General features: G+C 42.0%; 1 long non-coding RNA gene and 1 pseudogene across 1 annotated transcript; both read right to left on the bottom strand.

Moving 5' to 3' along the window:
• Positions 1-470: 470 nt before the first annotated feature.
• LOC118555151 (D-dopachrome decarboxylase pseudogene) lies at positions 471-2544 on the bottom strand (annotated as a pseudogene).
• Positions 2545-7587: 5043 nt separating this feature from the next.
• LOC144381773 (uncharacterized) lies at positions 7588-10002 on the bottom strand. The gene is made up of 3 exons (XR_013447587.1): positions 9899-10002; positions 8574-8672; positions 7588-8317 (listed from the first exon to the last, which is right to left on the bottom strand). It is a non-coding gene; the product is annotated as an uncharacterized LOC144381773 (long non-coding RNA).
• Positions 10003-27657: the final 17655 nt, after the last annotated feature.

Genomic DNA, 27657 nt, shown 5'->3' with positions numbered 1-27657 from the left:
AAAGCACGTTAATGGTCAACAGACAAAACTGGAATACAGTCAGAACTGATGAAATTATTAGTGTTAGTTTTCTATTGCTGCCGTAACAAATAATCACAAATTTAATGACTCAAAACCACAGATTTATTTAGGATGTGGACATCTTTGGGGGGAGCATTATTCCACTTACATAGTCAATAATTGATATGAGCATTTTATCAACAATAAAATTACTGAAATTGTTAGCTGTCTTGTGCTTATGTAAGAAAATATTCTTATCCTTCAAAAGTAAACACTGAAGTATTTGTTTGCTTATTTATGTAAGAGGAAGCTCTCTTCATTTATTTGACATGAGGGTGGGGGAAGAAGAGGACCGAGAGGTCACAGGCACCTCTGCATGAAGCTGGTATCCACCAGGCCCCCACTCTGCCAGGAGGCCCCTCTGGAAGGGGCGGACAGCTCACAGGTGTCCTGGACGCCCTCTGTGCCAATCAGAGAAAAGTCATGACCGTCCCTTTCTTGCCAGTCTACTAGGGCTCCACGGAGAAAACGCGCGTAATGATCCGATCCTGGCCCGGGTCCAGCTCCTTGTGAGGAAGCCGGAAAGTCGGGCGCTGTGGCGGCAGTTCTCCTCCGCGGTGCTCGCACATGGACGGAGGAGATGAGCAGTTGCGCGCTGGGCACCGTGGAGCTGTTCGCCGCCAGGGCCAGACCCGGTGGCACCGTCATGTTCACGTGGTCCTCAGGTTTGCCCAGGATGGCTGCTCTGGCCGTGCCGAGCCGCTTCTCCAGTCCCGCGGGCACGCAGCCAGCGGCCAAGTGCGCGTCCAGCTCAACCCATGGCGAGTCTGGCGAGAAGCAACCGAAGCGGCCACAGCAACAGAGAAAGAACGCACAGAGTCTACACAAGTATTTAGAGGGAAAGGGTCACGATGTATGCAACTTACTCTCAAGTGGATCAGAAATAATAATATACAGAGAGAAGGAGGGAGGGGGGAAATGATAAAACAAATGTGACAATTTACAATAGGTGCTTCTCGATAAAAAGGATATGGTATTCTTTCTACTATATTTGCAACTTTTCTGTAAATTTGAAGTAATTGCCAAATTAAGTACCTGTGTGTGTATGTGTGTGTGCGTGCGCGCGCGTGCATGGGTGCCCTGGATTTTCAATAAGTGAGAATGCCAAGGAGCTGAGATAAGAGGTTTCCTGTGTCTTGGTTTCATCTCACCAAGTAGGCTGAAGAGCTCCTCAGGAGCTCCCCACTGTAGGCAGAAGAAAACCCTATGTCCTCAACATGGCATTCAGGCTCCTTCATGACCTTCAGTCTCCTCTGGCAATCACACTTCCATCTTCCATCTATTCCTTTATCCATATGGGATTACTTAACATACCTCAAAACTGCATCATAATAATTGTTCCTTTTATTAAGCACCTAGTGTATACTGGGTCCATCCTCATGTCATTTCATTTAATCCTTACAACAGAACTTCAAGTTAGGTACCAGTGTTTCCTATTACAAATGGTGAATCAAAGGCTCAGAGAGATTAAGTGACTTGCTTAAAGACATACAGCTAGAGTGATCTTTAAATCGTTAAATCATGTTTAAAGCCAGGTTCTTGGGGCACCTGGGTGGCTCTGTTGGTTAAGCGACCTTCTTTGGCTCAGGTCATGATCCCGGAGTTCTGGGATCCCACATCGGGCTCCCTGCTCAGCGGGGAGTCTGCTTCTCCCTCTGACCCTCTCACCTCTCATGCTCTCTCTCACTCTCTCTCTCTCAAATAAATAAATAAAATCTTAAAAAAATAAATAAAGCCAGTTTCTTTCCCATATACTATATTACCCCACCCTCTAAGTACTGATTCAGTGAACATTTCCTAAGCACCCACTCAGTGCTGGGCTCTATGCCAGGCACTGGGAGTACAATCAACCCCACCCCAATGTAATCAACCCCACCCCAAGGTCCCAGAGTGTATGATTTGGCCAGAGAGACAGAGCCAGAGCTGAGGAGGAGCAAGGGGTTAGGGGTCAGAGTCAGTGGGTCTGGCTCCACGACCCTAGAAGCTGAGCCTGGAACCATGGCGGTGGTGCAAGTAAAAGGGGAAATCCTTCTCCCCGCCCTCAGATGATGGGGTCCTGGGTGAAGGGTCCGCGGACATTTTTTTTTAGTCAAGTCTCTGCTGCCCTCTAGTGGGATATGCAGAGATAACAGGAGGAAACAGAAGTGGCTGGTTTGGGCGGCGGGGTGGGGATCCACATTAACTCTGAGCCTCTTCTTAGCCTTGGGACCCATGAGATGACTCCCAGGCTCGTAAATGGAGAGGTCTAGGTTTGAAACTGCAGTAGTGCGGGGGTCAATCTGCTTCACCAAGAGAGACACTCAACTTTTCTCAGGTCATATACTGAGCCCCAAAATTAACCCCAGATGGAGCCCTGCAAAGACTAAGCTGTGACAAAGGACACAGACTGAGTTCTGACCTTGATTAGAGACTACAGCCACACTAGGACCCCACCAGACCTCTGCCGTTCTCCTCACCTGTTCCCCAGTTGTTAAACATCGCCATTACCAGAAAATAAATTATATCTATTTACAATTAAATAAGTTGTATAGAAAAATAAAGGCGAAACATACATACTGAAAATGTATTACTTCCTAATTATTTCATGACATTCTGCTACTCTCTATGCTCTTGAAGTGATTTAAATCTATCTGTATAGCACAAATACTATATAATGGCATGTTACTGCACACCACTCCCCAACTCCACAACATATTCAGGGATATCACATTAGTAGCTTGAAATTAGCCATAGTGAGAGTTTTTATATCACAGAAATCATCCACACTACAAAGTCAGGCTTGAGTTATTGTTTTGTTAATTGTCTAGACCAGGAATCAGCAAATCACAACCAACATGCTGTTTTTCTATGGTGACCTGAGAATGATTTTTACATTTCAAAAATGTTGAAAAGACATAACAAAGGAGAAGGTGCAACAGAGGCCATATGACGTTGACAAAGCCTTAAATACTTACTATCAGTCCTTTGCAGAAAGAGTTTGCTGATCTCTGGTCTAGACATAGGAAAGTAAGGGGGAAATGTTAATAATGCAGATTATAAACATGTCAGATCTGTAGCTGTTACATCATAAATCACACAGAATATTGAGGAAATATTTTTCAGCATTTGAAAATTATTATCTAATAAAGCAAAAGCAGCAAAAAAGTCATTCACATCATTGACAAAGAAGTGAAATTCCATGTGAACTGGTGCAGCCACTCTGAAAACAGTATGGAGATTCCTCAAAAAGTTGAAAATAGAACTACCCTGTGACCCAGCAATTGCACTATTAGGTATTTACCCAAAGGATACAAAAATAGTGATTTGAAGGGACACATGCACCCCAATGTTTATAGCAGCATTATCAACAATCGCCAAATTATGGGAAGAGTCCAAATGTCCATCAACTGATGAATGGATGAAGAAAATGTGATACACACACACACACACACACACACACACACACACTGGAATATTATTTGGCCATCAAAAAGAATGAAATCTTGCCATTTGCAACAATGTGGATGGAGCTATAAAGTATTACACTAAGCAAAATAAGTCAGTCAGAGAAAAACAAAAACCATATGATTTCACTCATACATGGAATTTAAGAAGCAAAACAGATGAACATAGTGGGGAAAGAGAGAGAGAGGCAAACCATAAGAGACTCTTAACTATAGAGAATAAACAGGGTTGCTGGAGGGGAGGTGGGTGGGGGGATGGACTAAATGGGTGATGGGTATTAAAGAGGGTACTTGTGATGAGCACTGGGTGTTATATATAAGTGATGAATCACTAAATTCTACTCCTGAAACCGATATTCAACTATATGTTAACTAACCGGAATTTAAATAAAAACTTGAAATTAAAAAAGGTGAAATTCCAAAATATGTAATGCTGAAGCTGAAAGAGATTTAAATTTAATGACTATAACTTATATGAGGTTTGAGAAACAGTTTTACAGAAGAACACATATCAGATTTAATGGTAATAAATTTATATGGGAAAAAAGCAGATTGGAATGCAACTCCATTTGTCAAATTATGGTTGAATCACAGCTATCAGTTACAGATATAAGAGTTTGGCAAAAATCAGTGGAAGTATTCTGTGAAAATCAATTGGCTAGATAGAATTTATAATAAAGAATATTGTATATGTTATTACTGTAAATTGTGTTACTCATATCAGTAAAATGTGTAATGAACTTATGGATGTGTACATATGCACATATTTTTGGAGAGCTAGTTGTTAAAAATTTGCCAGCATACTGCTGCCCGGCAGCCTTCAAATACCCAAAGTGACAGCTCTATCCCTCGTTCCAAAAAGGCTGGGTTACCAACGTCTACCAACACCCGCACCCCCACCCCAGGACCTTTTTCTAGGACTCCCACCTTTTAGAATTTGGAGGTTGGTTTGTCTTATTTTTGCTCTTACACTTTCTATCTCTGTCTTTTTGCCTCACTTTTCAAACTATCTCTTCAGTTTTATCTCATAACCCCTCAATTGATATTTTCATTTATACACTAGGATATTTAACATCCAAGAGCTTTTTTCTTTCCTAATCATTCTTTTTATGGCATCCTGTTCTTTAATGGATTCAATAGCTTCTCTTGATTCTTTGAAAATATTCATGATAGTGTGTTGGATTTTTTTTAAGTTTTTATCTCCCTATCTAGTCTCTGTTTCTGCCACATGGCTTTTATCTGTTTGTTTTTTCATTTGTTTTATTTTGTTTTGTCTCTATCTTTTCTACTAGATGCTCTCCTTGGCTCTCAGATGGTCCTTTGCTGTCTCTCTGTGAGACATTACTAAAAGAACACACCTCTTTGATGAAATGGCTGATTTCCAGCTAGGGCAGAGAAAGTAGATGAGTCCAGAATATCTCTTTGTGACAGAAAGTGCTCAAAGAATGACATAATGATGGACACAAGAGCCAGCAGGAAGGGGATCCCAGTGGATAAATCTAGAAAGAACTGAGCATAATATGCACACACAGTATAACATATCGAGCATATTTCATAATATACATATGTATAGTAACAGACTATAACTCATTGATTGAAATAAAATCAAGGAAATCACATTCATATAACGTTATAAATAAATATATGGCAAGAAGGAAAAGCTCTTCCTTATACTAGAAAACCAACTAATAAATATAAAAAGGAATGGTGGCATTAACCCCCAGGGGCACCTGTGTGGCTCAGTCAGTTAAGTGTCCCACTCTTGGTTTTGGCTGAGGTCACGATTTCAGGGTTGTGAGATCCAGCTGGGTGTGGGGCTCCATGCTGGGCATGGAGCCTGCTTAAGATTCTCTCTTTCCCTCTCCCTCTGTCCCTCCCCTCCCCCCCTTCATGGGCGCGTGCTCTCTCTGAAGAAAAAAAAAGAAAATTACCCCCGGATAACATCACGATAATAATTGATTCAGGCAAGAATATTCAATGATTTGAAAACTGGTGGATGATAAATATTTATTAATTACAAAGGAAAAACAATAACTTTACACTGAAGACGCTTGGCAGGCACCTCGTTAAGCAGGTGATTAATGTTAACATCACTGGCAATGGGATAAACAGAGGTCACGTGGCTCCTGATACATGCACTAACACAACATCATTTGTGTGATAGTCCTGCCAACAATGCCTAACTCGGGAGGAAACATCAGACAGACTGAGGGACATTCTGCAAAATACCTGTCCTGTACTCTTGAAAAAATGTCAACGTCATAAAGGCAAAGAAAGACTGAGGAACTGCTTCAGATTAAAGGAGCCTAAAGAGGCATGACAACTAAATGCAGCACATGATCTGGGATTTTCTGCTCTAAAGGACATTATTGGCACAGTTGGCTAAATCTGAATAAGGTCTGTAGATATAATAGCCCTGAATCAATGTTAATTTCAATGTTAAAAAGAATGTCCTCGGTTTTGAGAAACACACACTGAATTATTCAGGGGCAAAGGGGCATCATGTTCAGTAAAAAAATAGTATGTCCATATTAGGGGAATTTGGTGAAGAGTAAAAGAGGAATTCTTGCAAATTTTCTCTAAGTCTGAAATTAGACAAAAAAAAAAGTAAAAGTAAGAACTCAAAAGCTGATTGGGAGCTGTGTGCTCATAAGTCCGTTGTTGACAATGCGCCCAGGGGGAAGGGTGTTTGCTGGGGCTATTTCATTAGGCGGGGCCCCTCTTCCCCAGTTTCATCTTCCAGTCTCCTGCCTAAAGGTGTCTGCCTGGTTGCCAGGTGCCAGGAGTTGAATGGGGCAGGGAAAGGAGTGTTGTGGTGGGGACTCAATATTCACTTAAATCTCCTGTTTTCCCACCCTCAAGTGCCCCTCCCCCTAGGCCAGAGACCCTTTCCAAAGAATAAACCTCTAGTCCTCTGCCCCAGTTGGGGGAGGGGGTAGTGTGGCCTCAGGGGGAAGAAACCAGTGGGTCTAACTCCTCTCGGTTTTCAGCCCCATCTACTTCTTGAAGTGCCTGAGCCTTTTCGGGGTTCCCAAGGTAAATCCAGTTGCATGTATATGTCTACTGAGGCTTAAGATGCAGCTTTCCCTGTCTGTTGAGCTAAATGTCTGCACTCTACTCCCAGCTTCCAAACGCTGCTGTCGTCTCTCCTGTTCTCTTTGTCCTTGTGTCTTTAAATATTTTAATAAAATCTCCTGCTGTCGTTTTAGTGGAGTTTCAGGAAAGAGCGTGCGTGTCCAATCTGTCATCTTTAATTGGAAGTCCTTTGTTGTGTTCTCTAATCTTTCTATAATGACCACATATTTCTTGTGCAATTTTAAAATATACGTAAGCACATGAAAGAGTTAAATGTTGTGCAACCGTGTAAAACAATTTAAGAATGGGATGTTCATCAGATTTCTGACGGGAGGATAACCAAGCTCTGAGAAGGGGCTGTGTGGTGCAAGGAAAGTATCTGGAGATGCCGCTCATTGGCACTGTGCCATAAAGGCGAATAAATTCCTCTGCCAACTCGTTCTTAAGCTTCCATTACCACAACAGCAACTATTAAAAAGGGAAACACCTGGTGTGTGTGGGAAGGGTCCGCAGGGCGAAAGAGGCTATCAAAAGACTAAATTTCACTAAATTCTAGAGGCGGCAGGGACGCACGCACAGGCGGAGGCCCTCCTTGGGGCTGAGGCTCTGGAAAAGGCTACTCCGGGGGCTCGCTCAGAAAGGAGGTTAGAACCAGGCTTCTGTCCCCCGCACCAAGAGGAGGTCAGGATAGTTCTAGGTGTGAGTCAAGTCCAAGGCTCAGTGACAGACCCAGACCTTCTGCCAGACGCATGCAGAAAGCGAGTCCCCAGCGCGGGCATCACATCTGGACGCACCCGCGCTCACCTCCAGCTGCGTGCTCAGATGCGCCCCGGCCGGGGAAGGGTGGCTCCGCAAGGAGCGACCTTTCCAGCTCCAGCCACACGGGGGCAGCAGAGGACAGGCGGAGAAAACCGAGAGGGTCTTGGGATGCGGGGGTGGGAGAGCGTACGAGACTGGGAGAAAGACCTAGAGAGGGATAGAAAGTACACACAAAAAAGAGATGGCAGGAAAATGAAGAGGGCGGGGAGACAGAGACCGACACTCAGCGAGCGAAAAAGGGAGGAAGCACTACTCACACTAAGAGATTCTTCACATGCGCAGGTGCCGCTGGCTCACCTGGTGATTTAGTGAACCCATTTCAGACATGAAGAAACAGGATGAGAAATGATATGGCTCAGTAAGGTACAGAACTGGCACTAGAACGTGTACCGGCTGGAGTATTTAACTTCTCTATGCTTTGTGAGAGTTAAACGAGAGAACAAGCAAAGCGCTAGACTCGCACTGAGCACACGGTAAACAATAAATGCCAACAGTTAGTATTTGGTTTAGTGTTAAATCCTCACAACATGGAGAGGGGGCCCTTGGATTCTAGGTCTGTGGAGTGCTGCTGAAAACTATTTCCCACATATTATAGTTGGGGAAACAGGCTCGGAAAGATTGCATGGCTTAGCACACGGATCTAGAGCCAGGGAATTGCAGAACCACGATTCAGAATCAGTTGGCTTGTCCCCTTCTTTTATCATGCCTGCTGCCTCGGCAGGGGACAAAAAGTGCCTGCTCAGCCCAAGCTGCCAAAATTTGGTTCCAACGTTTCCTGCTGAGCACAGCCTGGTGGCAGGCCCTGGGCTGGGGACGCAGTGGTGGGTCAGCGCCATGTTTTGTTCTCGAGCAGCTTACTGATGGAAGGAAAGGACTGAGCTGGACAGTGGTGGGAGTTCTGTTGGATGTGCTCACCATCCCTGTCAGAGACAAAGAGAGAAGATCCTGGTCCTGCTTGCGCCCCACTCTTAGTTTCCAGACTTAGAGACAAACATCTGGGCAATGAGCACACCAAACAGATGGCACTGGAGAGCTGCACTTTGGAACGGGAGAAGGGCTGCACCTAGTCTCCAAAAGCCCGGTCTCCAATTACAGCTGGGTCCCCCTAGATCAGGTACTTAACTTCCCTCCCCTTCCCCCACCCTCTTCATCTGCAAAATGGGGATAACAGCAAACCTTTCTTCCTCAACAGGGCGAGCCAGGAGGATGGAATGAGGTGACCAATGCACAGGACCAGCCGGACACACAGGATACTCCAGGCAAGGAGATCTGTTACTATTTTTAAAAGAGAAATAATACTACTCTCAGAATTATTTCAAAGAGTGAAAGAAATGATGTGTGTTTCAGTGCCTGCAACACAGCAGATACTGAGGAAATGAGACTTAAATCAGATCTGCTGTCAGGCTTTGTAGAGTTGGAGGGAGACATGCCCTGATACGGGTTGGTCTTTCAGCCAACAATAACTTGGAGACAAAGCCCCTCCACCCCCAACTACACACCTCAAGAAGAACGTGTGCATGGGATGATGAGGCTTTTGTAGGAAAGTGAGCTTTGGGGCCTTCCGGTCAGCCCCTGCTGTGCCCACTGATAGTGATCTCGAACCACCTGTGCACCACCCTCACCGCTTGTCTCACTTCCAGCAGGGGACCCCAGACCCTGCATCACAGTCAGCTGTGACCCCAGCTTCCCCTTTCACCAGTTGTCAGTATCCTCCACCATCCTTCCCCCTGCCTTTCTGACCCTCTGAAAAGCAGGATCCTTCCTCCTGCCCAAAGCCACACCCCAGCTCTTCTTCCTCTTAGCCCCTTTCCACCAGCATTTAATCTTGCCCCCCACACCAGCAAGCTGCCCTCCTGCAGGCTTTGTTTCCTCCCATATTTCCAAATAAAGTCACATTCTGAGGTTCCAGATCTGAGTTTTGGGAGGATACTATGCAACACAGTACATTTAAAACCAGGAGGTTTCACATAAATACCTGAATTACCACTTCTCTTTTAAGAAAACCACATGTGAGCCCACACCACCCTGCACCCCAGGTCCCCACATGGTGATGAGTGGCCAGAGCTGAGAAGTGGGGAACACTGACACTCCCTTCTGAAGGTGTCTGACAACTACAGGAGCGGGCCAGGATTAAAGACAGCCCGGACACTCATCTTCCTCAAAACCAGTGGCGACTTTCTGTCAGAGGAAGAGGCAAAGTGGCACGTATATGCAAATTTTAGAGGGACAACTGCTCTCAACCCAAGCATTTTTCTCATTCACATTGCCTGCCTGGTCCTGGTCAGGATTGTCATCTGGAGGCTGGCTATACAGTAATGACATGTTTATGTGACTGTCACCCCCTGGATGCAGCAGTCACTCTCCATACCCCACGCACTGCCCTTGCTCTTACCCTTCCTGCCTACCTTCCACCTACCAGCAAATGCACTGCTTTACGGAAGGGTCTCCTCTGGCTACTGGAGCCCATTTCTCACCCCTACCCCACCCCCACACATACTCACATGCAAATGCCAGCCTTCAACCACTGACCAACAGAAGTTGGGGTATAAACACCCCAGCTCCCTCACCCCATGGGCAGGATAACTCTAAAGCTCATGTGCTCCACTGGAGTTCGCAGAGAGTCTCTGTACAATGAAGCTCTAGCTGCTCACTGTGGTAACATGTTCAGTGACACACCCTCAGCTGGCTCACTGCCTGCCTGTCTCATTTTGCCTCTCCCTTGGGAACACCTGTCAGATAAGATATTTGCACAAGAGCACTTATCTCAGGGCTGGAGGAACCTAAGTTTGAGGACAGAGATATGTCCTGTTTGCCTTATTCATCTCCCCACAGCACAGAGCACAGTAAATGAGTACATCATAAAGAGTACTTATTCATTCACTTATTCAGCAATATGTAATCTCGCTCCACGCGAGGCCCGGCCTGAGTTAGGTGCTGGGATACAGTGATGAGAGGATCCACTATGTTTCCTGCCCTCCTGGGGCTTCCAATCCAGGAAAGAGTGACTTTTAAGGAAACAGGGATTTCTGCCCACCTCCGCCCCCCTCACCAGAAGCCTACAGTTTGGCCCTGGAAAAACATAGAAATGTAAAAAAGGGGGGAAACAAAACAAGCTGGCAAAGAATGAGAACTAAAATGAGTGGGCTGATCTTTCATTCACCTGGCAAATATCTACTGAGCATTTCTTCAGGCTCTCCTGGCAGAGGCACAAGCATGTCAACAGGCAAGGGGGAAGACCAAGAGGTCAGTGTTCCTACAGGAACACAAAGACTGTGGCAGCACCAAAGAGGGGCTAACTCAGCCTGGCAGGGCCAGGAGGACTCCCTGGAGGTGTCACTTGAGCTGAGTCTTGAAGTACAGGAAGGCATTTGCAAGATCTGGAAAGGAAAGAGCATTCTAGACAAAAAAAAAACAACTTCATGTAAAAAGGTAGGGAGGTGTGAAGATGGGTCAGCTTGAGGAACTGCAAGTGACTTGGTGTGGGTGGGACAAAGGAGAGGTCTCAGAAGGGAGGAGGAGTGGGCAGGGGCTGGAATATGAAGGAGCTTCTGTGCTAGTCTGAGGCATTCACACCTCATCAAGACTCAGTTTTCTCCTCAGTGGAATGAAAATGTCGAGGCTCTTGTAAAGATAAAATGTATTAATGTAAGAGAAGATCTGGCATTTATACAACACCTGACATCTCATTGGCCCTCAGAGAACAGTAATTACTTTATCCTGAGGATCAACTGTAGGAAGTTACTGCAGGATTTGAAACCATACAATGGCATGGTCAGCTTGGAGCCTTGGGAGATGCCAGTGAGGAGGTTGCTGTGGTCAAAAGAGGTCACCTGCATGGTTTCCAGGCATACCAATAGTTTTTTATGTCTCTCCACCTGAGAACTTTCTCTAGTATTGGAAAGAATCACATGAAAGGCAGGCCAGAAATGCAGAGGAGTTAATACCCCAGGAGCAACCCTCTCCCTAGAAGGGTTGGGAGTCAGTGGATAAAACCTCCCACTACCTAGCCCACTGTGGGACAATTCCAAGGAATGTGCATCACTGCCTCTCAAAGGGTCCCCGGTGGGATTGAGCTTTAAGTAATGCCAAGGGTAACCCACTCATTAGCATATCTTTTATAAGCTTTTCTACATTTCCTATCTCACTTCTGCACTCTCTCACCTCCTAAGTAAACTACTTACACCCAAATTCTTGTCTCAAGATCTACTCTTGGGGAAACCCAAACTAAGCAGGTGGTGACAGAAATGACCCTGGAAAGCAGACCTCAGGAGGAGATTCTAGAATTAAATTACCAGACAGCTAGATGGCAAAAAAGAATCCCATTTCTGCTGGGAAGTGGGATGCTTTCACAGCAGCACAATTAATGACTCTAGCCTGTGATGGACTGGGCAGATATTAGAAGTGGACAGGGAACCAACCACCATTAATAGCTCCGCTCTTGGAAAGCAATGGAAGCAGTGGAAATTATAAGGATTGTGGAATTGATTAGGTTGTGCTACCTTGAAGAAAGAGGATCTGTCAGACTGTTAAGTTCACCATTGACTCAGGACACGTTGTGAAAACCAGAGGTCTCCATGGCACAACTTAAAGAGATATTCATCTCCTGCAGCAGGAGGGCAGACTGTGCTGAAAATCAGTCCCAGATTTGATTATAATCATGACTAAGTTACAAAAGAGACTGAATCCACAGCTCCAGTAAGTCCTGGGCTAAAGTCTGAGTCTTACTTGAGCAGAAGTGGGACCCTGAGACTTGGGATTCAGACTTGAGAACACATCTTTCTGAGCCTTGTAGGTTGGCACAAATGCCTCCCCTCCCCTCTTAGAGAAGAGTAGCCTCCCATTGCCAGGACACCATGCAAAGTCCTCCCCAAGGCAAATGTCTTCCGAAGTAATAGTTGCCCTCCTGCCTCCCCCCACCCCACCCCACCACCCATGACATGTAGGTCAAAATCTGTGGTGTGATCTCAGCATGTTTTGATGGGTATGTAGTCCCTTACATGGGAGGTAACAGATTATTCATCATCAGAGCTATAGGAACTAACTAATACATACCAGAAGAACTAACTAATACATACCAGAGGAACTATTCTTATATATAAGAATGTATTTTGAGGGGCTGGGCCATGGTGCAAGAAGAATATAAGGCTGGATAAGAAGTAGTTATCGAAGTAGGTGTTCTTGTCACTTGAGACTTCACATCCTTGCAAGGATGTTCAAAGCCAGTCTTAACACATTGCTAGGGTGGTTCCTTGAAGCTTGGAGAAGACAGTAGCCTACAGTAAATGAGATAGAAATACCATAACTGCCTTGGCAGAGTATTATGGAAGAGGTCGGAAAGTTCAAAGAAGTGGGCATGCTTGAATGAATTTATGATGCAAGACCAGACAGCCACCAACTAAGTTCTGTAAGAGGGCTAGAGAACACATACTTTTCTGTGCACTAGGAAATTACAAGGAATGCACTATAAAAAAAACTCAGTGGTGACTTTCCTCTATAAGCCAATTTGATGGTAAAGATGCAGCTATGGAACTGGGCCACCTGGTGTCAATGGGCAGAAAGAATTCTGAACGGTCAGAGGTCAGGTAGTGGTACTGAAACATCAGAAGAAAGGAAGGTGAATGGGCAAAAAACTGGAATGGTAACCAGAGACCCTGACCCACAGGGTTATGTGGTGATGGCTAATAGACCATAGTGTTTCCAGAGATGAGGCAGATGGGCAGCCATCTAGAGTGTTCACTTATGAACCAAAAACATATCAAGAGCATAGAAGCAGAAAACTGATAATCAGTTGGCCTAATGGAAAATAATGATCCCTTGCCTAGTTTCTAGACTTGAGCCAGTTCTCAGATCCAGAGTCCATTAATTGAAGGAGAAGCCAGGTCCCCTTGAGGAAGAACCAAGAAATCCCACAGCAAATATATACAATACATATTACCCCCTGCCCCCAAAAAAACCCTATAACCGGTTACCAGACTAATTACATACTGAAGAAAAGGGAACACCCAAGTCTTGAGGGCTATTGAATAAAGTGCCTGAACTTCTTACCAGAAGACTCAACATGCCATCATGGCTCACTTGTTGGATTGAAGTTATATGGATGAAGTCAGATGATACATGGAGTTTTGGCCCAAGTCCATCTTACATGGAATCCATCCTGTGAGAAAAGGTCTAGTGAGAGCCCCTGAAACTGTCCCCTGCGCAGGACAAGAGAAAGAATCAGAAGCAGTGCTACAGCATGAGTAGAATGGCAGAGATTAGTGCCAGCATTGGTGAATTAAAGAATGCAAGGGTGGTGATTTTTACCATATCCCTCTCTAATTTATCATTATATTCCCTGCAAAGAATAGATCACGGTGGAAATGGTGGGCTACCAGAAACTTAACCAAATGGCAGATCCAGCCACAGCTGTTATGCCAAATATGGTATTTCACTAGAATCTATCAACGCTCGGTATAGATTTATTGGTGCAGCAAATGTGTTCTTTTCAATCCCCCTCTAAAAGGAAGATCAAAAGCAGTTCAGAGTTCCATTTCACATTCACCTAGGATGAACAGCAATACACATTGATCTTTTTGCCCCAGGGCTATGATTATCCTCCTTTCTGTCTCAGTGTAATCAAAGGAACATCGGTCATTTTGACATTTCCACAGAACATCATTATACCGGTTCACTAGACTAAACACATCATATTAATCAGATCTTGTGAGCAGAAGTACTATGTATACCTTGGAAAGAAACATGTGTACCAGAGAGTAGGAGATTAATCCTACAAAGATTAAGGGGCCTGCCACATGAGTAACAACTTTTAGCAGTCTGATGGCATAGGGCATTATAGGACATCCCATCACCCCAAAGTAAAGGCTAAGTTATTGCACATTTTATCTCCCATAACTAAGAAAAAGGCACAGCCCTTGGTAGGTTCCTTGGATTTTAGATACAGCCCACACTTAGTGTTATACTATTATAATCCATTTATTGGGTGACTTAGAAGGCTACCTATTTTAAGAGGGCTCTACAGCTGGTTTGGGTTGTTGTAAAAGCTGCCCAATAAACTCAGTGATGTTAGAGGTATCCATGGTAGATAGAAGACCATGTGGAATCTCTGACAAGCCCCCAAATAAGAGTTTCAGTGTAGACTTCTAGGATTCTGGAGGAATGCTATTCATATTTCTGTAGCAGAGAAGTATTTTCCATTCAAAGACAAGTTCCTGGCTTGCTATTAAGCCTTAGGAGAGACTGAACACCTGACCTAGAACATTAGATGACTATGAAACCAGAGATGCTTATCAAGATCCAGATATTATCAGATCTGCCAAACAATTCTATCATACAATGTAAATGGTACATTTCGTATTTGGGCCTTATAAGGTCCAGAAGATACAAATAGGGGACCCAAATTCAATGTCTCCTATCTCTGTAGCATCGTGGTCTCTCCATCAGTTTCACCTATGGCTTCTTAGGAAGTTTACAACAAACAGCTGATAAAAGGAGAAAAACCTGGGCCTGGTTCATGGATGTGTAGACTCAAAATGTTTGACAAGTAGAAAATGGACTTCTACACTACAACCCATTTTCAGGTGACTCCATGACATAGGAGTAGAAGAAACCCACCCACTGGGGAGAACTTCAAGCAGTACATGTCATCAATTTTGTGTGGTAGGGACAAAGGTAAGGCTACATACAGACTCCTAGGAAATGGTAAAAGGCTTGTATGGATAGTCAGGGGCCTGGAGGGAAAAAAAAAATGAAAGATCAAAAACAAAGAGGTTTGAAGAAGAGGCATTTAGATCAACCTATGGGAGTGGTCATGAAGTGTGAAGGTACTTGTGTCATATTTAATGCTCCTCAGAGATCCACCAGAGGAGGCACTGAATAACTAGGTCGATAGAATGACTCATCTAATGGGTGTTCATCAAACTCTATCTTTGGCCATCCCAGTGATTATACAATAGGCCCATGAACCATCTTGTCAGAGTGGCAAAGATGGATGCTATATATGGCTCAAAGTCATGGGCTCTCTCTTACCAAGGCTGTTCTAGTTATGACCACTCTTGAACAGCAATTTTGAATTTCTATAGGGTACTATATCCCACAAGTCAAAATACATGGGCCCAGAAGCCAAGAGCTGGAAGTAAGACTGGTTTCTTTGCCACCAATGCTATGACCTACTTGGGAATTCTGTACTTTAGCCTTCCCCACAACTTTAGTCTCTTATAGTTAGGGATTCTGAGTTCAGGGATGAAATGTTTTTATTAAGGGACCATAAGTGCTCCGATGAACCTAAAGCTATGACTGTCTTTTGGTCCTTTTGTATCCTTCATTCTTTGACCTCTGGGCAAAAAGGGATTTATATTGGCAGGAGTAACTAACCCTGATTATCATAAGGAAACAGAAGTGATGCTATATAATGGGAGCAGGAAGGAGTTTGTCCAGAATTTCATGCTTCCATGATAGGTGATAAAAAAACAAAACAAAGCAATTGCAGCAATCATGGCCTTACAAGAACAAGGTAACTAGGGACCAAGATCCCTTGGGGTTGGAAGTCTGGGTTATCCCCAGGGCAAGGAATATAGACCAGCAGAAGTTCTGAATGAAGCTCAGCAAATGGGAAATCCTGAATGAATGGAAGGTGATAAATTATAATTACAACCTCAGAGTCAACTATAGTAGTGAGCACTGTAGTTTGTCCCACTAATCCTCCTGTTGTAAATCTTTTTTTTAGGGATAATATACCTTGGCGAATCAGTGACAGAACAGAGTGGACTTAATGTGGTGACAGATTGGATCCCAGCACTGCAAAAGGAAACTGTAGCAAATTCTGCACATGCCTCACCTGTGTCCTTATGTTTTAAAAGCATCTCTTCTAAAAAGCATATGACCATATTTTTTCAATCCAATCTGATAATTTCTGCTTTTAACTGATGTGGTTAGTCCATTACATTTTGGTGATTTCTGATATGCTTGAATTAATTTTTGTGGGGGGGGGCTTCCTATATTTGCTACTTTGTTAATGCTTCTGTTTTCTCCTCTGTTGCCTTCTAATAGAGTATTTTTTATTCCTTTTTCTCTAATTGTTTTAAAATTATACACTCTTCTTCTATTCTTAGAGCTACCTTCAAATTTTTATTTATTGGGGGGGTCTTCTTTTAATTTAAATTCAATTAATTAACATAAAGTGTATTGTTAGTTTCAGAGGTAGAGTTCAGTGATTCATCATCTTATATAATGCCCAGTGCTCATTCCATCCAGTGCCCTCCATAATGCCCATCACCCAATTACCCCATCCTCCCACCTCCCTCCACTCCAGCAACCCTCAGTTTTTTTCCCATGATTAAGAGTCTCTTGTGGTTTGTCTCCCTCTCTGATTTTGTCTGGTTTTATTTTTTCTGGGTTTGTTTCTTTTACTAACCAGAATCATGCTGCATACATTATTCTTTGATGTCCTTGTTGGAGATGTTCTTAGCCTAGCACACTCCTTTTTATCCACTATATATTCCACAGAATTAGTGTCATTATTTGGATTGCTTCATTCTGCTGTTATAATTATGCCCACTTTTGTGCACAAACTTGAGCACAGGGGCTGGAATTTGAGGGGAAGAGTGTCAGTTTGAGTCCTTGTCAGTCTGAGGTGAAGGGGTGTTGACTGGCATTGAGCAGGTAGCAGGCCGTGCATGCTGATTCAGGCAGGAGGGCAGCTGGACTGTGAGTTTGGGACCCACAGGCTGATGGCATTATGTGTGACGAGGATGTGGGAAACTCTCTCTCCTTCTATTCTGAATGAAAGTCTTGCTGGATAGAGTATTCTTGGCTGTAGATTTTTTCCTTTTAGAACTTTGAATATACCATGCCGCTCCCTTCCGGCCTGCAAAGTTTCTGCTGAAAAACCCACTGATAGTCTTATGGTGTTTCCCTTGTATGTAACTGCTTTCCTTTCTCTTGCTGCTTTTAAAATTCTCTCTTTATCACTACTTTTGGCCATCTTATTTACTTTGTGTCTTGGTGCAGACCTCTTTGGGTTGGTTTTATTGGGGGCTCTCTGGATCTCCTGGATCTGGATTTTCTCTTTCCTTCCCCAGATTCAGGAATTTTTCAGCTATTATTTCTTCAAATAAATCTTCTGGCCCCTTTTCTCAATCTTCTCCTTCTGGGATGCTATCATGCAGCTATTATGCTTGACAGTGTGGCTGAGTTCCCTGGGTCTATTCTCATTTTGCATATTTTTCCCCCTTTCATCTGCTCAGCTTGATTACTTTCCATTACTCTGTCCTCCAGGTTGCTGATCCGTTCTTCTACTTCCTCTTGTTTGCTATTTATTCCAGGTGGTCTATTTTTATTTTCATTTAGTGAGTTCAATATTTCTAATCGGTTCTTTTTTAGGTCTCCTATCTCTTGGTGGAGGGTCTCATGGAGGTCCTGCACTTCTTTCTCAATTCTAGCGAGTATCTTTATGAGCATTACTTTAAATTAACTATCAGATATATTACTATCTCCATTTTGTTTAGGTCTCTTGCTATGATTTTGTTCTGCTCTTTCATTTGGGACATATTCCTCTGTCTCCTCATTTTGTCTATTGCTGTGTCTGTTTCTATGTGTTAGGAAAGTCAGCTACATCTCCCGCACTTGAAAGTAGTGGCTTTATGAAGAAGAGGTCCTGTAGTATCCCACAGTGCAGTGTCTCCTTTTCACCAGAAAATGGTGCTTCAGGGGTGTCTCCTATGTGTGTTGCTATAGGGGTGTCCTGTCATTGTGGCGGAGCTGTGTTTGCCTTCAGTCCAGTCTGCGATGGCTCTCTGCCTGTTGTGGGCAGAGTCTGGTGCCTGTGGTGTTAGTGGGCTGGTCCAGGGCTGTCTTGGGCTTGAGTTGAGTAAGATCAGGTGTTTGCCAGAGATGAAGTAGCACCAAACTGCAGGGCACTTCCCTGTGTTGTCCCCTGAGAAGCTTTTATTGGTAGGTGGGGCCTTCAGTCAGACCAGCTGCCTGCCCCCAGCCCACTGCTAGGGTCACAGTCAGACTGGTGTGTGGTTATCTTCCCCTCTCCCTGGAGCAGCGCTCACTTTGGAGCGGTGTTGGCCCTTGTCTGGGCTGCTTGCACATTGTCAGGCTTGTGGCACTGCTTTGATGGGATCTTGCCAAGAGCGATCAGAGGGGGTGGATCTGCTGTGGCCTCTTGTCTACATTGGGCTGCGGAGAGTCTGATCTACCAGTCTTCGGGTCGCTTTCTGGATTATTTATGTTGATGTAGGTGTTCTCTAGGTGGCCATATGGCAAGAGGTGAGCCCAGGATCCTCCTATTCTGCCATCTTCCCAGCAGCCTCTGCTTACCTTCAAAATTTTAATACAGATACAGACCTAACAAAATCTAAAGTTAAAGACTATCTATTTTTAAGTTAAAGTATATCTTTACCCTCCTTTATATAAAACAATGACTTAGATCTTTATCTCCAATCACCCCCTCTATATATATGTTAACATTTTATTTTTTTAAAGATTTCTTTATTTCTTTGAAAGAAAGAGAGAGCATGGGGGGAGAGGGGCAGAGGGAGAGGGAGAAAGAAACCCAAGCAGACTCTGTGCTGAGTGCAGCACCTGACATGGGACTCAGTCTCAACCTTGAGATCATGACCTGAGCCAAAATCAAGAGTTGGATGCTTAACCACCCAGGCGCCCCAATCTTGCCTTTACTCTTGAATGCTGGTTTACCTGTGAATAAAATTTTAGTAGATACCTATTTTCTCTAGGTATTTTGACATTATAATACTACTGTCCGCCATCTTCTATTGTTGCTTTTGGTAAGTCTAAAGTTATTTTAATTGTTACCCTCTGTGGTTAATCTCTTTATTTGCTGTTATTTTTCAAATGTTATCTTTGATTTTAAGGTCCTTCAGTTTCACTTCAATGTTTATGCATACATTCAGTTCTGTTTATCCTTCTTGAGATATTTAGGCTCCTACACCTGAAGACTTCTGTCTTTGATAAATTCTGGAAAATTCTTATTCAAAATTGCTTTACATATTGTCTCTCTCTTCATTCTCTCTATTTTCATCTTCTGGAAATTTATTAGATTTTCTTTTATCCTCCATGTTTCTTAATCTGTATTCCATTTCTGTGTCTATGTTTACATTCTGGGTATTTTACTTGGATCTACCAGTTCACTAATTCTCTCTTCAACTGTTTCTAATCTGATATTTAGTCTGCTCACTGAGATTTTAATTTCAATGATTATATTTCTCATTTCTCTAAGTTCTGTTGTTTTTCCAAGACTGTTCTTTTGATTTCATAGTATCTTGTTCTTTTTTTTATGATGCTAAGCAGATCTAGGGGTATTACTAAGGCATAGCTGGGCCTAGTCTGCCTAATTCAGTATGCCTATTTGCATGGTCATTGTATGTCTCCCTACCAGATGATATACTCCATGAGGGCAGAGCCATATGTGCTTCAATCAGTTATAGTCGATATTAATTTGATGCTCAGGTTATTTCTTTTTTGGTGAGGGGAAGCCCCTGCTAACTTTTATGCTTTTGACAGACTCAGTTACTTTTTTTGATAGCTTAATTACTTTCTAGTACAAAAAAGTGTCCCAGGCTCATCTACACTCCCAGCCTGTGACCTGGAATTGGCTATTTTTCTAAAGAGCCCTGGTTCTCCACAGTATCATGGTGAGGGAATAATATTTAGAGACCAAATTTGGGGTGATAGGAGTGCTCTTTGCTCTAGATTATCATTAGTTCTAGGCCTTTTCATTGGACAGAATAAATACATTTGAATTTTTTTAATCTTTTTTTTATGTTATGTTAGTCACCATACAGTACATCATTGGTTTTTGATGTACTGTTCCATGATTCATTGTTTGCATATAACACCTAGTGCCCCATGCAATACACACCCTCCTTAATACCCATCACCAGGCTAACCCATCCCCCCATCTCCTACCCCTCTAAATCCCTCCCTCAGTTTGTTTCTCAGAGTCCATAGTCTCTCATGGTTCATCTCCCCCTCCGATTTCCCCTCCTTCATTTTTCCTTTCCTTCTCCTGATGTCTTCCATGCTATTCCTTGTGTTCCACAAATAAATAAAACCATATGATAATTGACTTTCTCTGCTTGACTTATTTCACTTAGCATAATCTCCTCCAGTTCCATCCACGTTGATGCAAAATTTGGGTATTCATCCTTTCTGATGGCTGAGTAATATTCCATTGTATATATGGACCACATCTTCTTTCTCCATTCGTCTGTTGAAGGGCATCTTGGCTCTTCCCACAGTTTGAATTTTTAAAAAGTCATGAGTTTATACTAACATTTCCAATTTTAGTTAATGTTATTAGAGTTTTAGTTAACTCGTTTGATTTCTTAATAACTTATGGATGTATAATTTACATACAATAAATTTAACTCATTTTGGGACACAACTGTGTAAAATCCAACACCCTAAAATATTCCCTATGCCTCTTTACAGTTGATTCCTCCTCGTTCAACCTCCAGCAACTACTGATCTGCTTTCTGTCACTTCAGTTTTGCCTTTTCTAGGATTTCATGTAAGTGGTATCATATGACATATAGTTTTTTGTGCTTTACCTCTTAGCATATTTTTGAGATACATCCATATTTTTGCATATATTAATATTGCATCCATTTTTGTTGCTGAATTAGTATTATAGCGTATGGATATACCACCATCTGTTTATCCATTCACCAGTTGATGGGCATTTGGGTTGTTTTCAACTTTTGGCTGTTATGAATAAAGCTGCTATAAACATTTCAGTACACGTCCTTATGTGGACATATGTTTTTACCTCTCTTGAATAAATACCTAAGAGTGGGACTCAGGGAAATATGATACATGTGTGTTTGACTTTATTAGATACTGCCAAACTATATCTAAGAAGTAATTGAACTATTTTTGCATTCCCACCCAGCAATGAAAATTCTAATTATTCCACAAGCTTGCCAATACTTGATGTTATTACTCTTTTTTGCTTTAGTCATTCTAGTGGTTGGATAACAGCATCCATTGTAGTTTTCTTTTGCATTTCCCTGATGATAATGACATTGAATATCTTTTCATGTACAAATCCTCTGATTTTATAATTTTCTCTTGCACTGAAAATCTTGGTTGTTAACCACTATTTGTTGGCATTGATGGATTTCTTTCTTTCTATCTTTTCCATCATTATCAGTTGCTGGCTGGAAATTCAATAATTCATGGGGAGCAGAAAAGTAGGAAACTGAAGGTTTAGGAATCTAGCAGCCAGAGAAGGCCTTGAACCATAAATTTCATGCTTAATGATCTTGGACAAGTCCATTAAACTCCCCAGGCCTCAGTCTCAGATTTTCAAAATGGGGATTGCTATAATCAACAAACAGCAATTATTATTATCATTATTATTATTACTAGCTATGATTTATTAAGCACTTTCTATGTGCCAAGCTTTATGCCAAGTGTATTATTTATATACTAAGTAAGTGTGTTTATATTATGAAAGTGCTTATAACAGTGCCTAGAATATAATGTCTATATTGTTATTAGTAGTGTATTTTTAAAAATTTATTTTTATTGCAGTATACAAAAATTTTACCACTTTAACTATTTTAGGAGGTATTAAGTTTATTCATTTAAGTGACATTAAGTTCATTAAGTGATATCAAGTTTAGTGGCATTAAGTACATTCACATTGTTGTGCAAACATCATGACTATTCATCTCCAGAATTTTTTCATCATCCCATACTGAAATTCTGGACCCATTAAACACTAACTCCCTAACTCCTCATTCCTCACCACCCCCCCAGCTCTTGGTAACCACTCTTCTACTTTATGTCTCTATGAATTTGGCTATTTTAGGTACCTCATATAAGTGGAATCATACAATGTTTATCCTTTTGTATCTGGCTCATTTCACTTAGTATAATGTTTGTAAGGTTCATCCATGTTGTAACATATATCAGAATTTCATTTCTATTTAACACTTCCTTGCTTATTTTCTATCTGGTTTTTCTATCTATTATTGAAAGTGAAGTATTTTATTTCCAGCTATTACTGTAGAACTGTCTGTTTCACTCTTAGGTTCTGTCGATTTTGCTACATATATTTTGAAGATATGTTATTAGGTGCATAAATATATTTATCATCAGCATCATCATCATTTAATCCTCACAGCACACTATGAAGTAAGACCACTATTATTCCTTCATGCAAATGAAGAAAATAAGGCTTAGAGAAATTACATATCCTGACTGAGGTCACACATATCATAATAATATTTTGTAACAGTGCATTTATCACCCTTGGACATAGCAATTGTACCCACTCCTAAATCTGACTATTGGCAATTAATGGGGAACAATCAAGCATTTAGCCTGCCTCTCCTATTCAAACTGTATGGCAAATTGTATGTAACCAAACAGCCTTGGTTGATGAGGAAAGGTTTTTTTCTTACAAAAGAATTTTAACTAGAAAATGTTGATGTAATGATGGAACTAGAAAAAACACTTTTTTGCAACCCCTCATGGAATAATGTTCTAGCTAATGATGAACAACGGATGAAAATCACATTTGACAAAAGCTTTGTGTGTAGAGCTGGAACAAACAACCCTAAAATTTGTATGGAACCAGAAAAGACCCCAAATAGCAAAGGAATCATGAAAAGGAAAACCAAAACTGGAGGCATCACAATTCCAGTCATCAAACTGTATTACAAAGCTGTAATCATCAAGACAGTATGGTACTGACCCAAAAACAAACACATAGATCAATGGAACAGAATAGAGAACCCAGAAATGGACCCTCAACTCTATGATCCACTAATCTTCAACAAAGCAGGAAAGAATATCCAATGGGGGGAAAAAGTCTCTTTAACGAATGGTGTTGGGAAAATTGGACAGCTACATGCAGAAGAATGAAACTGGAACATTTTCTTACACCATACACAAAAAAATAAACTCAAAATGGATGAAAGACCTAAACGTGAGACAGGAATCCATCAGAATCCTTGAGGAGGGGCATCTGGGTGGCTCAGTCAGTTGAGTGTCTGCCTTCAACTCGGGTCATGATCTCAGGGTCCTGGGATCAAGCCCCACATTGAGCTCCCTGTTCAGTGGAGAGTCTGCTTGTCCTTCTGCCTCTCCCCCTGCTCATGCTCTCTCTCTCTCTCACTCTCTCTCTCACATAAAAAAAATCCTAGAGGAGAACACAAGCAGCAACCTCTTTGACCTTGGATACAGCAACTTCTTGATAGACATGTCTCCAAAGGCAAGGGAAACAAAAGTAAAAATGAACTATTGGAACATCATCAGGATAAAAAGCTTTTGCACAGCAAAGGAAACAGTCAACAAAACTAAAAGGCAACCTACAGAATGGGAGAATATATTTGCAAATGTCTTACCAGATAAAGGGTTACTAGTATCCAACATCTATAAAGGATTTCCAAGCTCAACACCTAAAAACAATCCAGTTAAGAAATGAGCAGAAGATATGAACAGACATTTCTCCAAAGAAGATATACAAATTGCCGACAGACACAGAAAAAATGTTCAACATCACTGAGCATCAGGAAAATACAAATCAAAACCACAGTGAGATACCACCCCATTCCAGTCAGAATGACTAAAATTAATAACTCAGGAAACAACAGATGTTGGTAAGTGTGTGGAAAAAGGGGAACCCTCATACACTGTTGTTGGGAATGCAAACTGGTACAGCCACTCTGGAAAACAGTATGGAGGTTCCTCAAAGAGTTAAAAATAGAGCTACCCTACAACCCAGCAATTGCACTACTAGGTATTTATCCAAAGGATACCAACATAGTGATTCGAAGAGGAACATGCACCCCAGTGTTTATAGCAGCAATGTCCATAATAGGCAAAAAACAGGCAAATGGAGGGGCGCCTGGGTGGCTCAGTTGTTAAGTGTCTGCCTTCAGCTCAGGTCATGGTCCCAGGGTCCTGGGATCGAGCCCCGCATCAGGCTCCCTGCTCAGTGGGGAGCCTGCTTCTCCCTCTCCCACTCCCCCTGCTTGTGTTCCCTCTCTCGCTGTCTCTCTCTCTGTCAAATAAATAAATAAAATCTTTAAAAAAAAATAGGCAAATGGAAAGAGCCCAGATGTCCATTGACAGATGAACGGATAAAGAAGGTGTGGTATATTTATACAATGGAATATTACTCAGCCATCAAAAAGAATGATATCTTGTCATTTGCAATGACATGGGTGGAACTAGAGGGTATTTGTTAAGCGAAATAAGAGAGAAAGATAAATACCAGATTTCACTCATATGTGGAATTTAAGAAACAAAACAGATGAACATAGAGGAAGGGAAGGCAAAATAAAATAAGATGAAAACAGAGAAGGAGGCAAACCATAAGAGACTCTTCACTGTAGGAAACAAACTGAGGGTTGCTGGAGGGGAGGTGGATGGGGGAATGGGTTAACTGGGTGATAGGCATTAAAGAGGGCATTTGATGTAATGAGCACTGGGTGTTATATCAACTGATGAATCACCAAATTCTACCTCTGGGGGAAAAAAAAGGGCTTGGTGTGTATATTCATTTTCTATTGCTACCGTAACAAATCACTACAAACTTAGTGGCTTAAAACAACATAAATTTATTATAGTTCTGGAGGTCAGAAATCCAAAATGAATCCAAGGGGCTAAAGCCAGGGATGTCATGCGGGCTGTGTTTCTTATGGAGGCCCCAGGGGAGAATCCAATTCCTAGGTATTCTGGGTTCTAGAGGCTGCCAGCATTCCTTGCCTAGTTGTCTTTTTCTCCTTCTTCAAAGCTAGCAGCGTCGCATCTCTAAATCTCTTTCTGACTCTGAAGTCCCTTGTGCCTCCTTCTTCTGCTTTAAAGGATCCTTGTGATTACATTGGGCTTCCTGGATAATCCAAGATAACCTCTTTATTTTAAGATAATCTTATTACCCTTAATTCCATCTGCAACCTTTATTCCCTCTTGCTATGCAATATAACATATTCACAAGTTCTAGAGATTAGGACACAGACATCTTTGGGGGAAGAGTGTTATTCTACCTACCAAAATGGGGAACTAGTTATTTGCCTGGTGTCAAATTCTCAACACACAGATTATATAGAGGTCATATGGGAAAAATGCATCTTAGAAATGAAGGAGTCAGATTGTCACCACCTGAACCCACTGATCTATTTTAACATCATTATTGGTGGATGGTATGCATTCTTGTGTTGTGTAATATGAAATAAAAAAGCATCACCAATGAAAAATTCTTACCAAGAATGTTTTACATGACTTTAAACAACATTTTGGGTCTAACTTCCAGTTTACCAGGAATACAGGGGATAGAGGAAAAAGTTAAATGACACCATGAAGAAACAAGTAGACAGATTTCTGAAGAAAGGTAATTCTAGAGGACAACTGCCTCCATTTCTTTAGTAAATCACTGTCATTTAAAACAAATTGAAGGATGTTCTAGATTAAATGAAAAGGTTCCCCCAGAAGCAAACTCTGAAATATGGATTTGAGTTTATGTGGGAGTCACTGAAGGACCCATAGGGCAGCAAGGAAGTGATACAGGAAAGGAAAGGAGCTAATGCAGGGTTTTTTGTTATGTCAGTACTGCAGTGGGTAACTGACTCTTTGTGAATATTTTTCTGTCTAATTAATGTCATCTAAAATTTCACACCAAGGGGCACCTGGGTGGCTCAGTCAGTTAAGCATCTGCCTTCAGCTGAGGTGGTAATCCCAGGGTCTTGGGATCGAGCCCCATGTCAGGCTCGCTGCATTGCAAGGAGTCTGCTTCTCCTTCCCCCCGCTCTTGTGCTCTCGCTTGCTCTCTCTCTTTCTCTTTCCCTCTCAAATAAATAAAATCTTTAAAAATAAATAAATAAATAAAATTTCACACCAAATAATAAAATATGTCAGAACACAGATCATGTGGAGCAAAGAACAAATTATGAGCTGATCCTTTTATGTCCATGCCTTCTTTTAGGTTGTGCAATATTTCAAAAGTTAACATTAACTCTCAAAATTTGTCCTTACTGTGCATACAGCTTCATTTGCCTAAGATAGTCTGTTTCACTGATATATCTACATTCAGTAGCATTTTTAATAGATGAAATGATATTGAAAGGAATGGATAACTTTTTCTCAAAATTAAAAAAAATCCCACATAAAAAAAAAAAAAAACTTCCAAAAGTGTGAACTCCATAAAGATCCAGAGAAAAATTATACAAGGGACTAATAAGGATTTGGGATCAATATACTTGATTTTTACCTGAGCTACACCATGCTTACCAAACAAAAATACGTGCCTCAAATTTCACACTTTGTTTTACTGCTTTAAATTTTAGACACAAGTCCCACCCATGCTCCCTCCCACACCTGTTTACTGGCCAGGCACCAAAAGGTTCCCCTGGTCCACTCAGTGTGTTGTGGCTCTCCTGGTCCCATGATCAGTGCTGGAGTGATACAGTGAGCAAGACTGTGGTTGGAAGGACCCTGGACATCACCTGCTTTGACATTCATTTCACAGCCTCTTCTTCTTGGTCATTACTTGGCATAGTTGGCAGGATCCAAAGCACATAACGTCCTGAGCTTCACTGTAGATTCAAGCAAGTTATCTACAAGGGTCTGTTATGCTCTGTCATCTCCCTAGTTGTTTCAGGTCCTGGTGGAAACGAAATGGGAACCAGTGGTTGAGTCAATGACCCCAGAACAAAACATGGAGGACATGGAAAAAGCTTGAGCTTTTCATGCAAGATCTCACAAGTCCATTTTGATCAGCAAGTACAAAATTTACTTTCAAGGATGAAAATTTCTGCTGAGAAAATGCTCACTACCATACAGTTTGTAATTGATATTGTCATTTTTTTTAAAATACCCTTTTATATTAGGTATCAGTTGGTAATACACTCTCACTTGAAACTCTCCAAACCGAGATAATTGTATATATCATCTGTGATGTCCAGATGTCAGAATTTCATACCTTAAGTCTATTGAAAAAGAAAAAAAGATGTTTCCCTTTTAGACAAAGAAAAGCAAGTTTACCTTGGAAAGATTTGGGGCTTCTTCTTCTTCCTTCAAACTGGGAAGATCTTTCAATAGGCCCTTGGTGGGAACTAGGAGGATACTTAGCAACTGTCAGGGCACTGGTGCGGTTGCTCAGCAACTAGTCAGTGAGCTTTACTGGATGTGTGCATGGTGTGAGAGTGTGCATGTAGGTGGTTAGTAAGTATGGACTGAGCTGCTGTTGGACCACCCTCCTGGGTGGACACAGGAAGGCAGAGTAAAG

This window comes from Halichoerus grypus, chromosome 5 (genome assembly GCF_964656455.1).
Source record: "Halichoerus grypus chromosome 5, mHalGry1.hap1.1, whole genome shotgun sequence".
Lineage (NCBI taxonomy): Eukaryota > Metazoa > Chordata > Mammalia > Carnivora > Phocidae > Halichoerus > Halichoerus grypus.
Note: the sequence above shows the minus strand (reverse complement) of the source record. Positions and strands in the feature narration are given on the sequence as shown.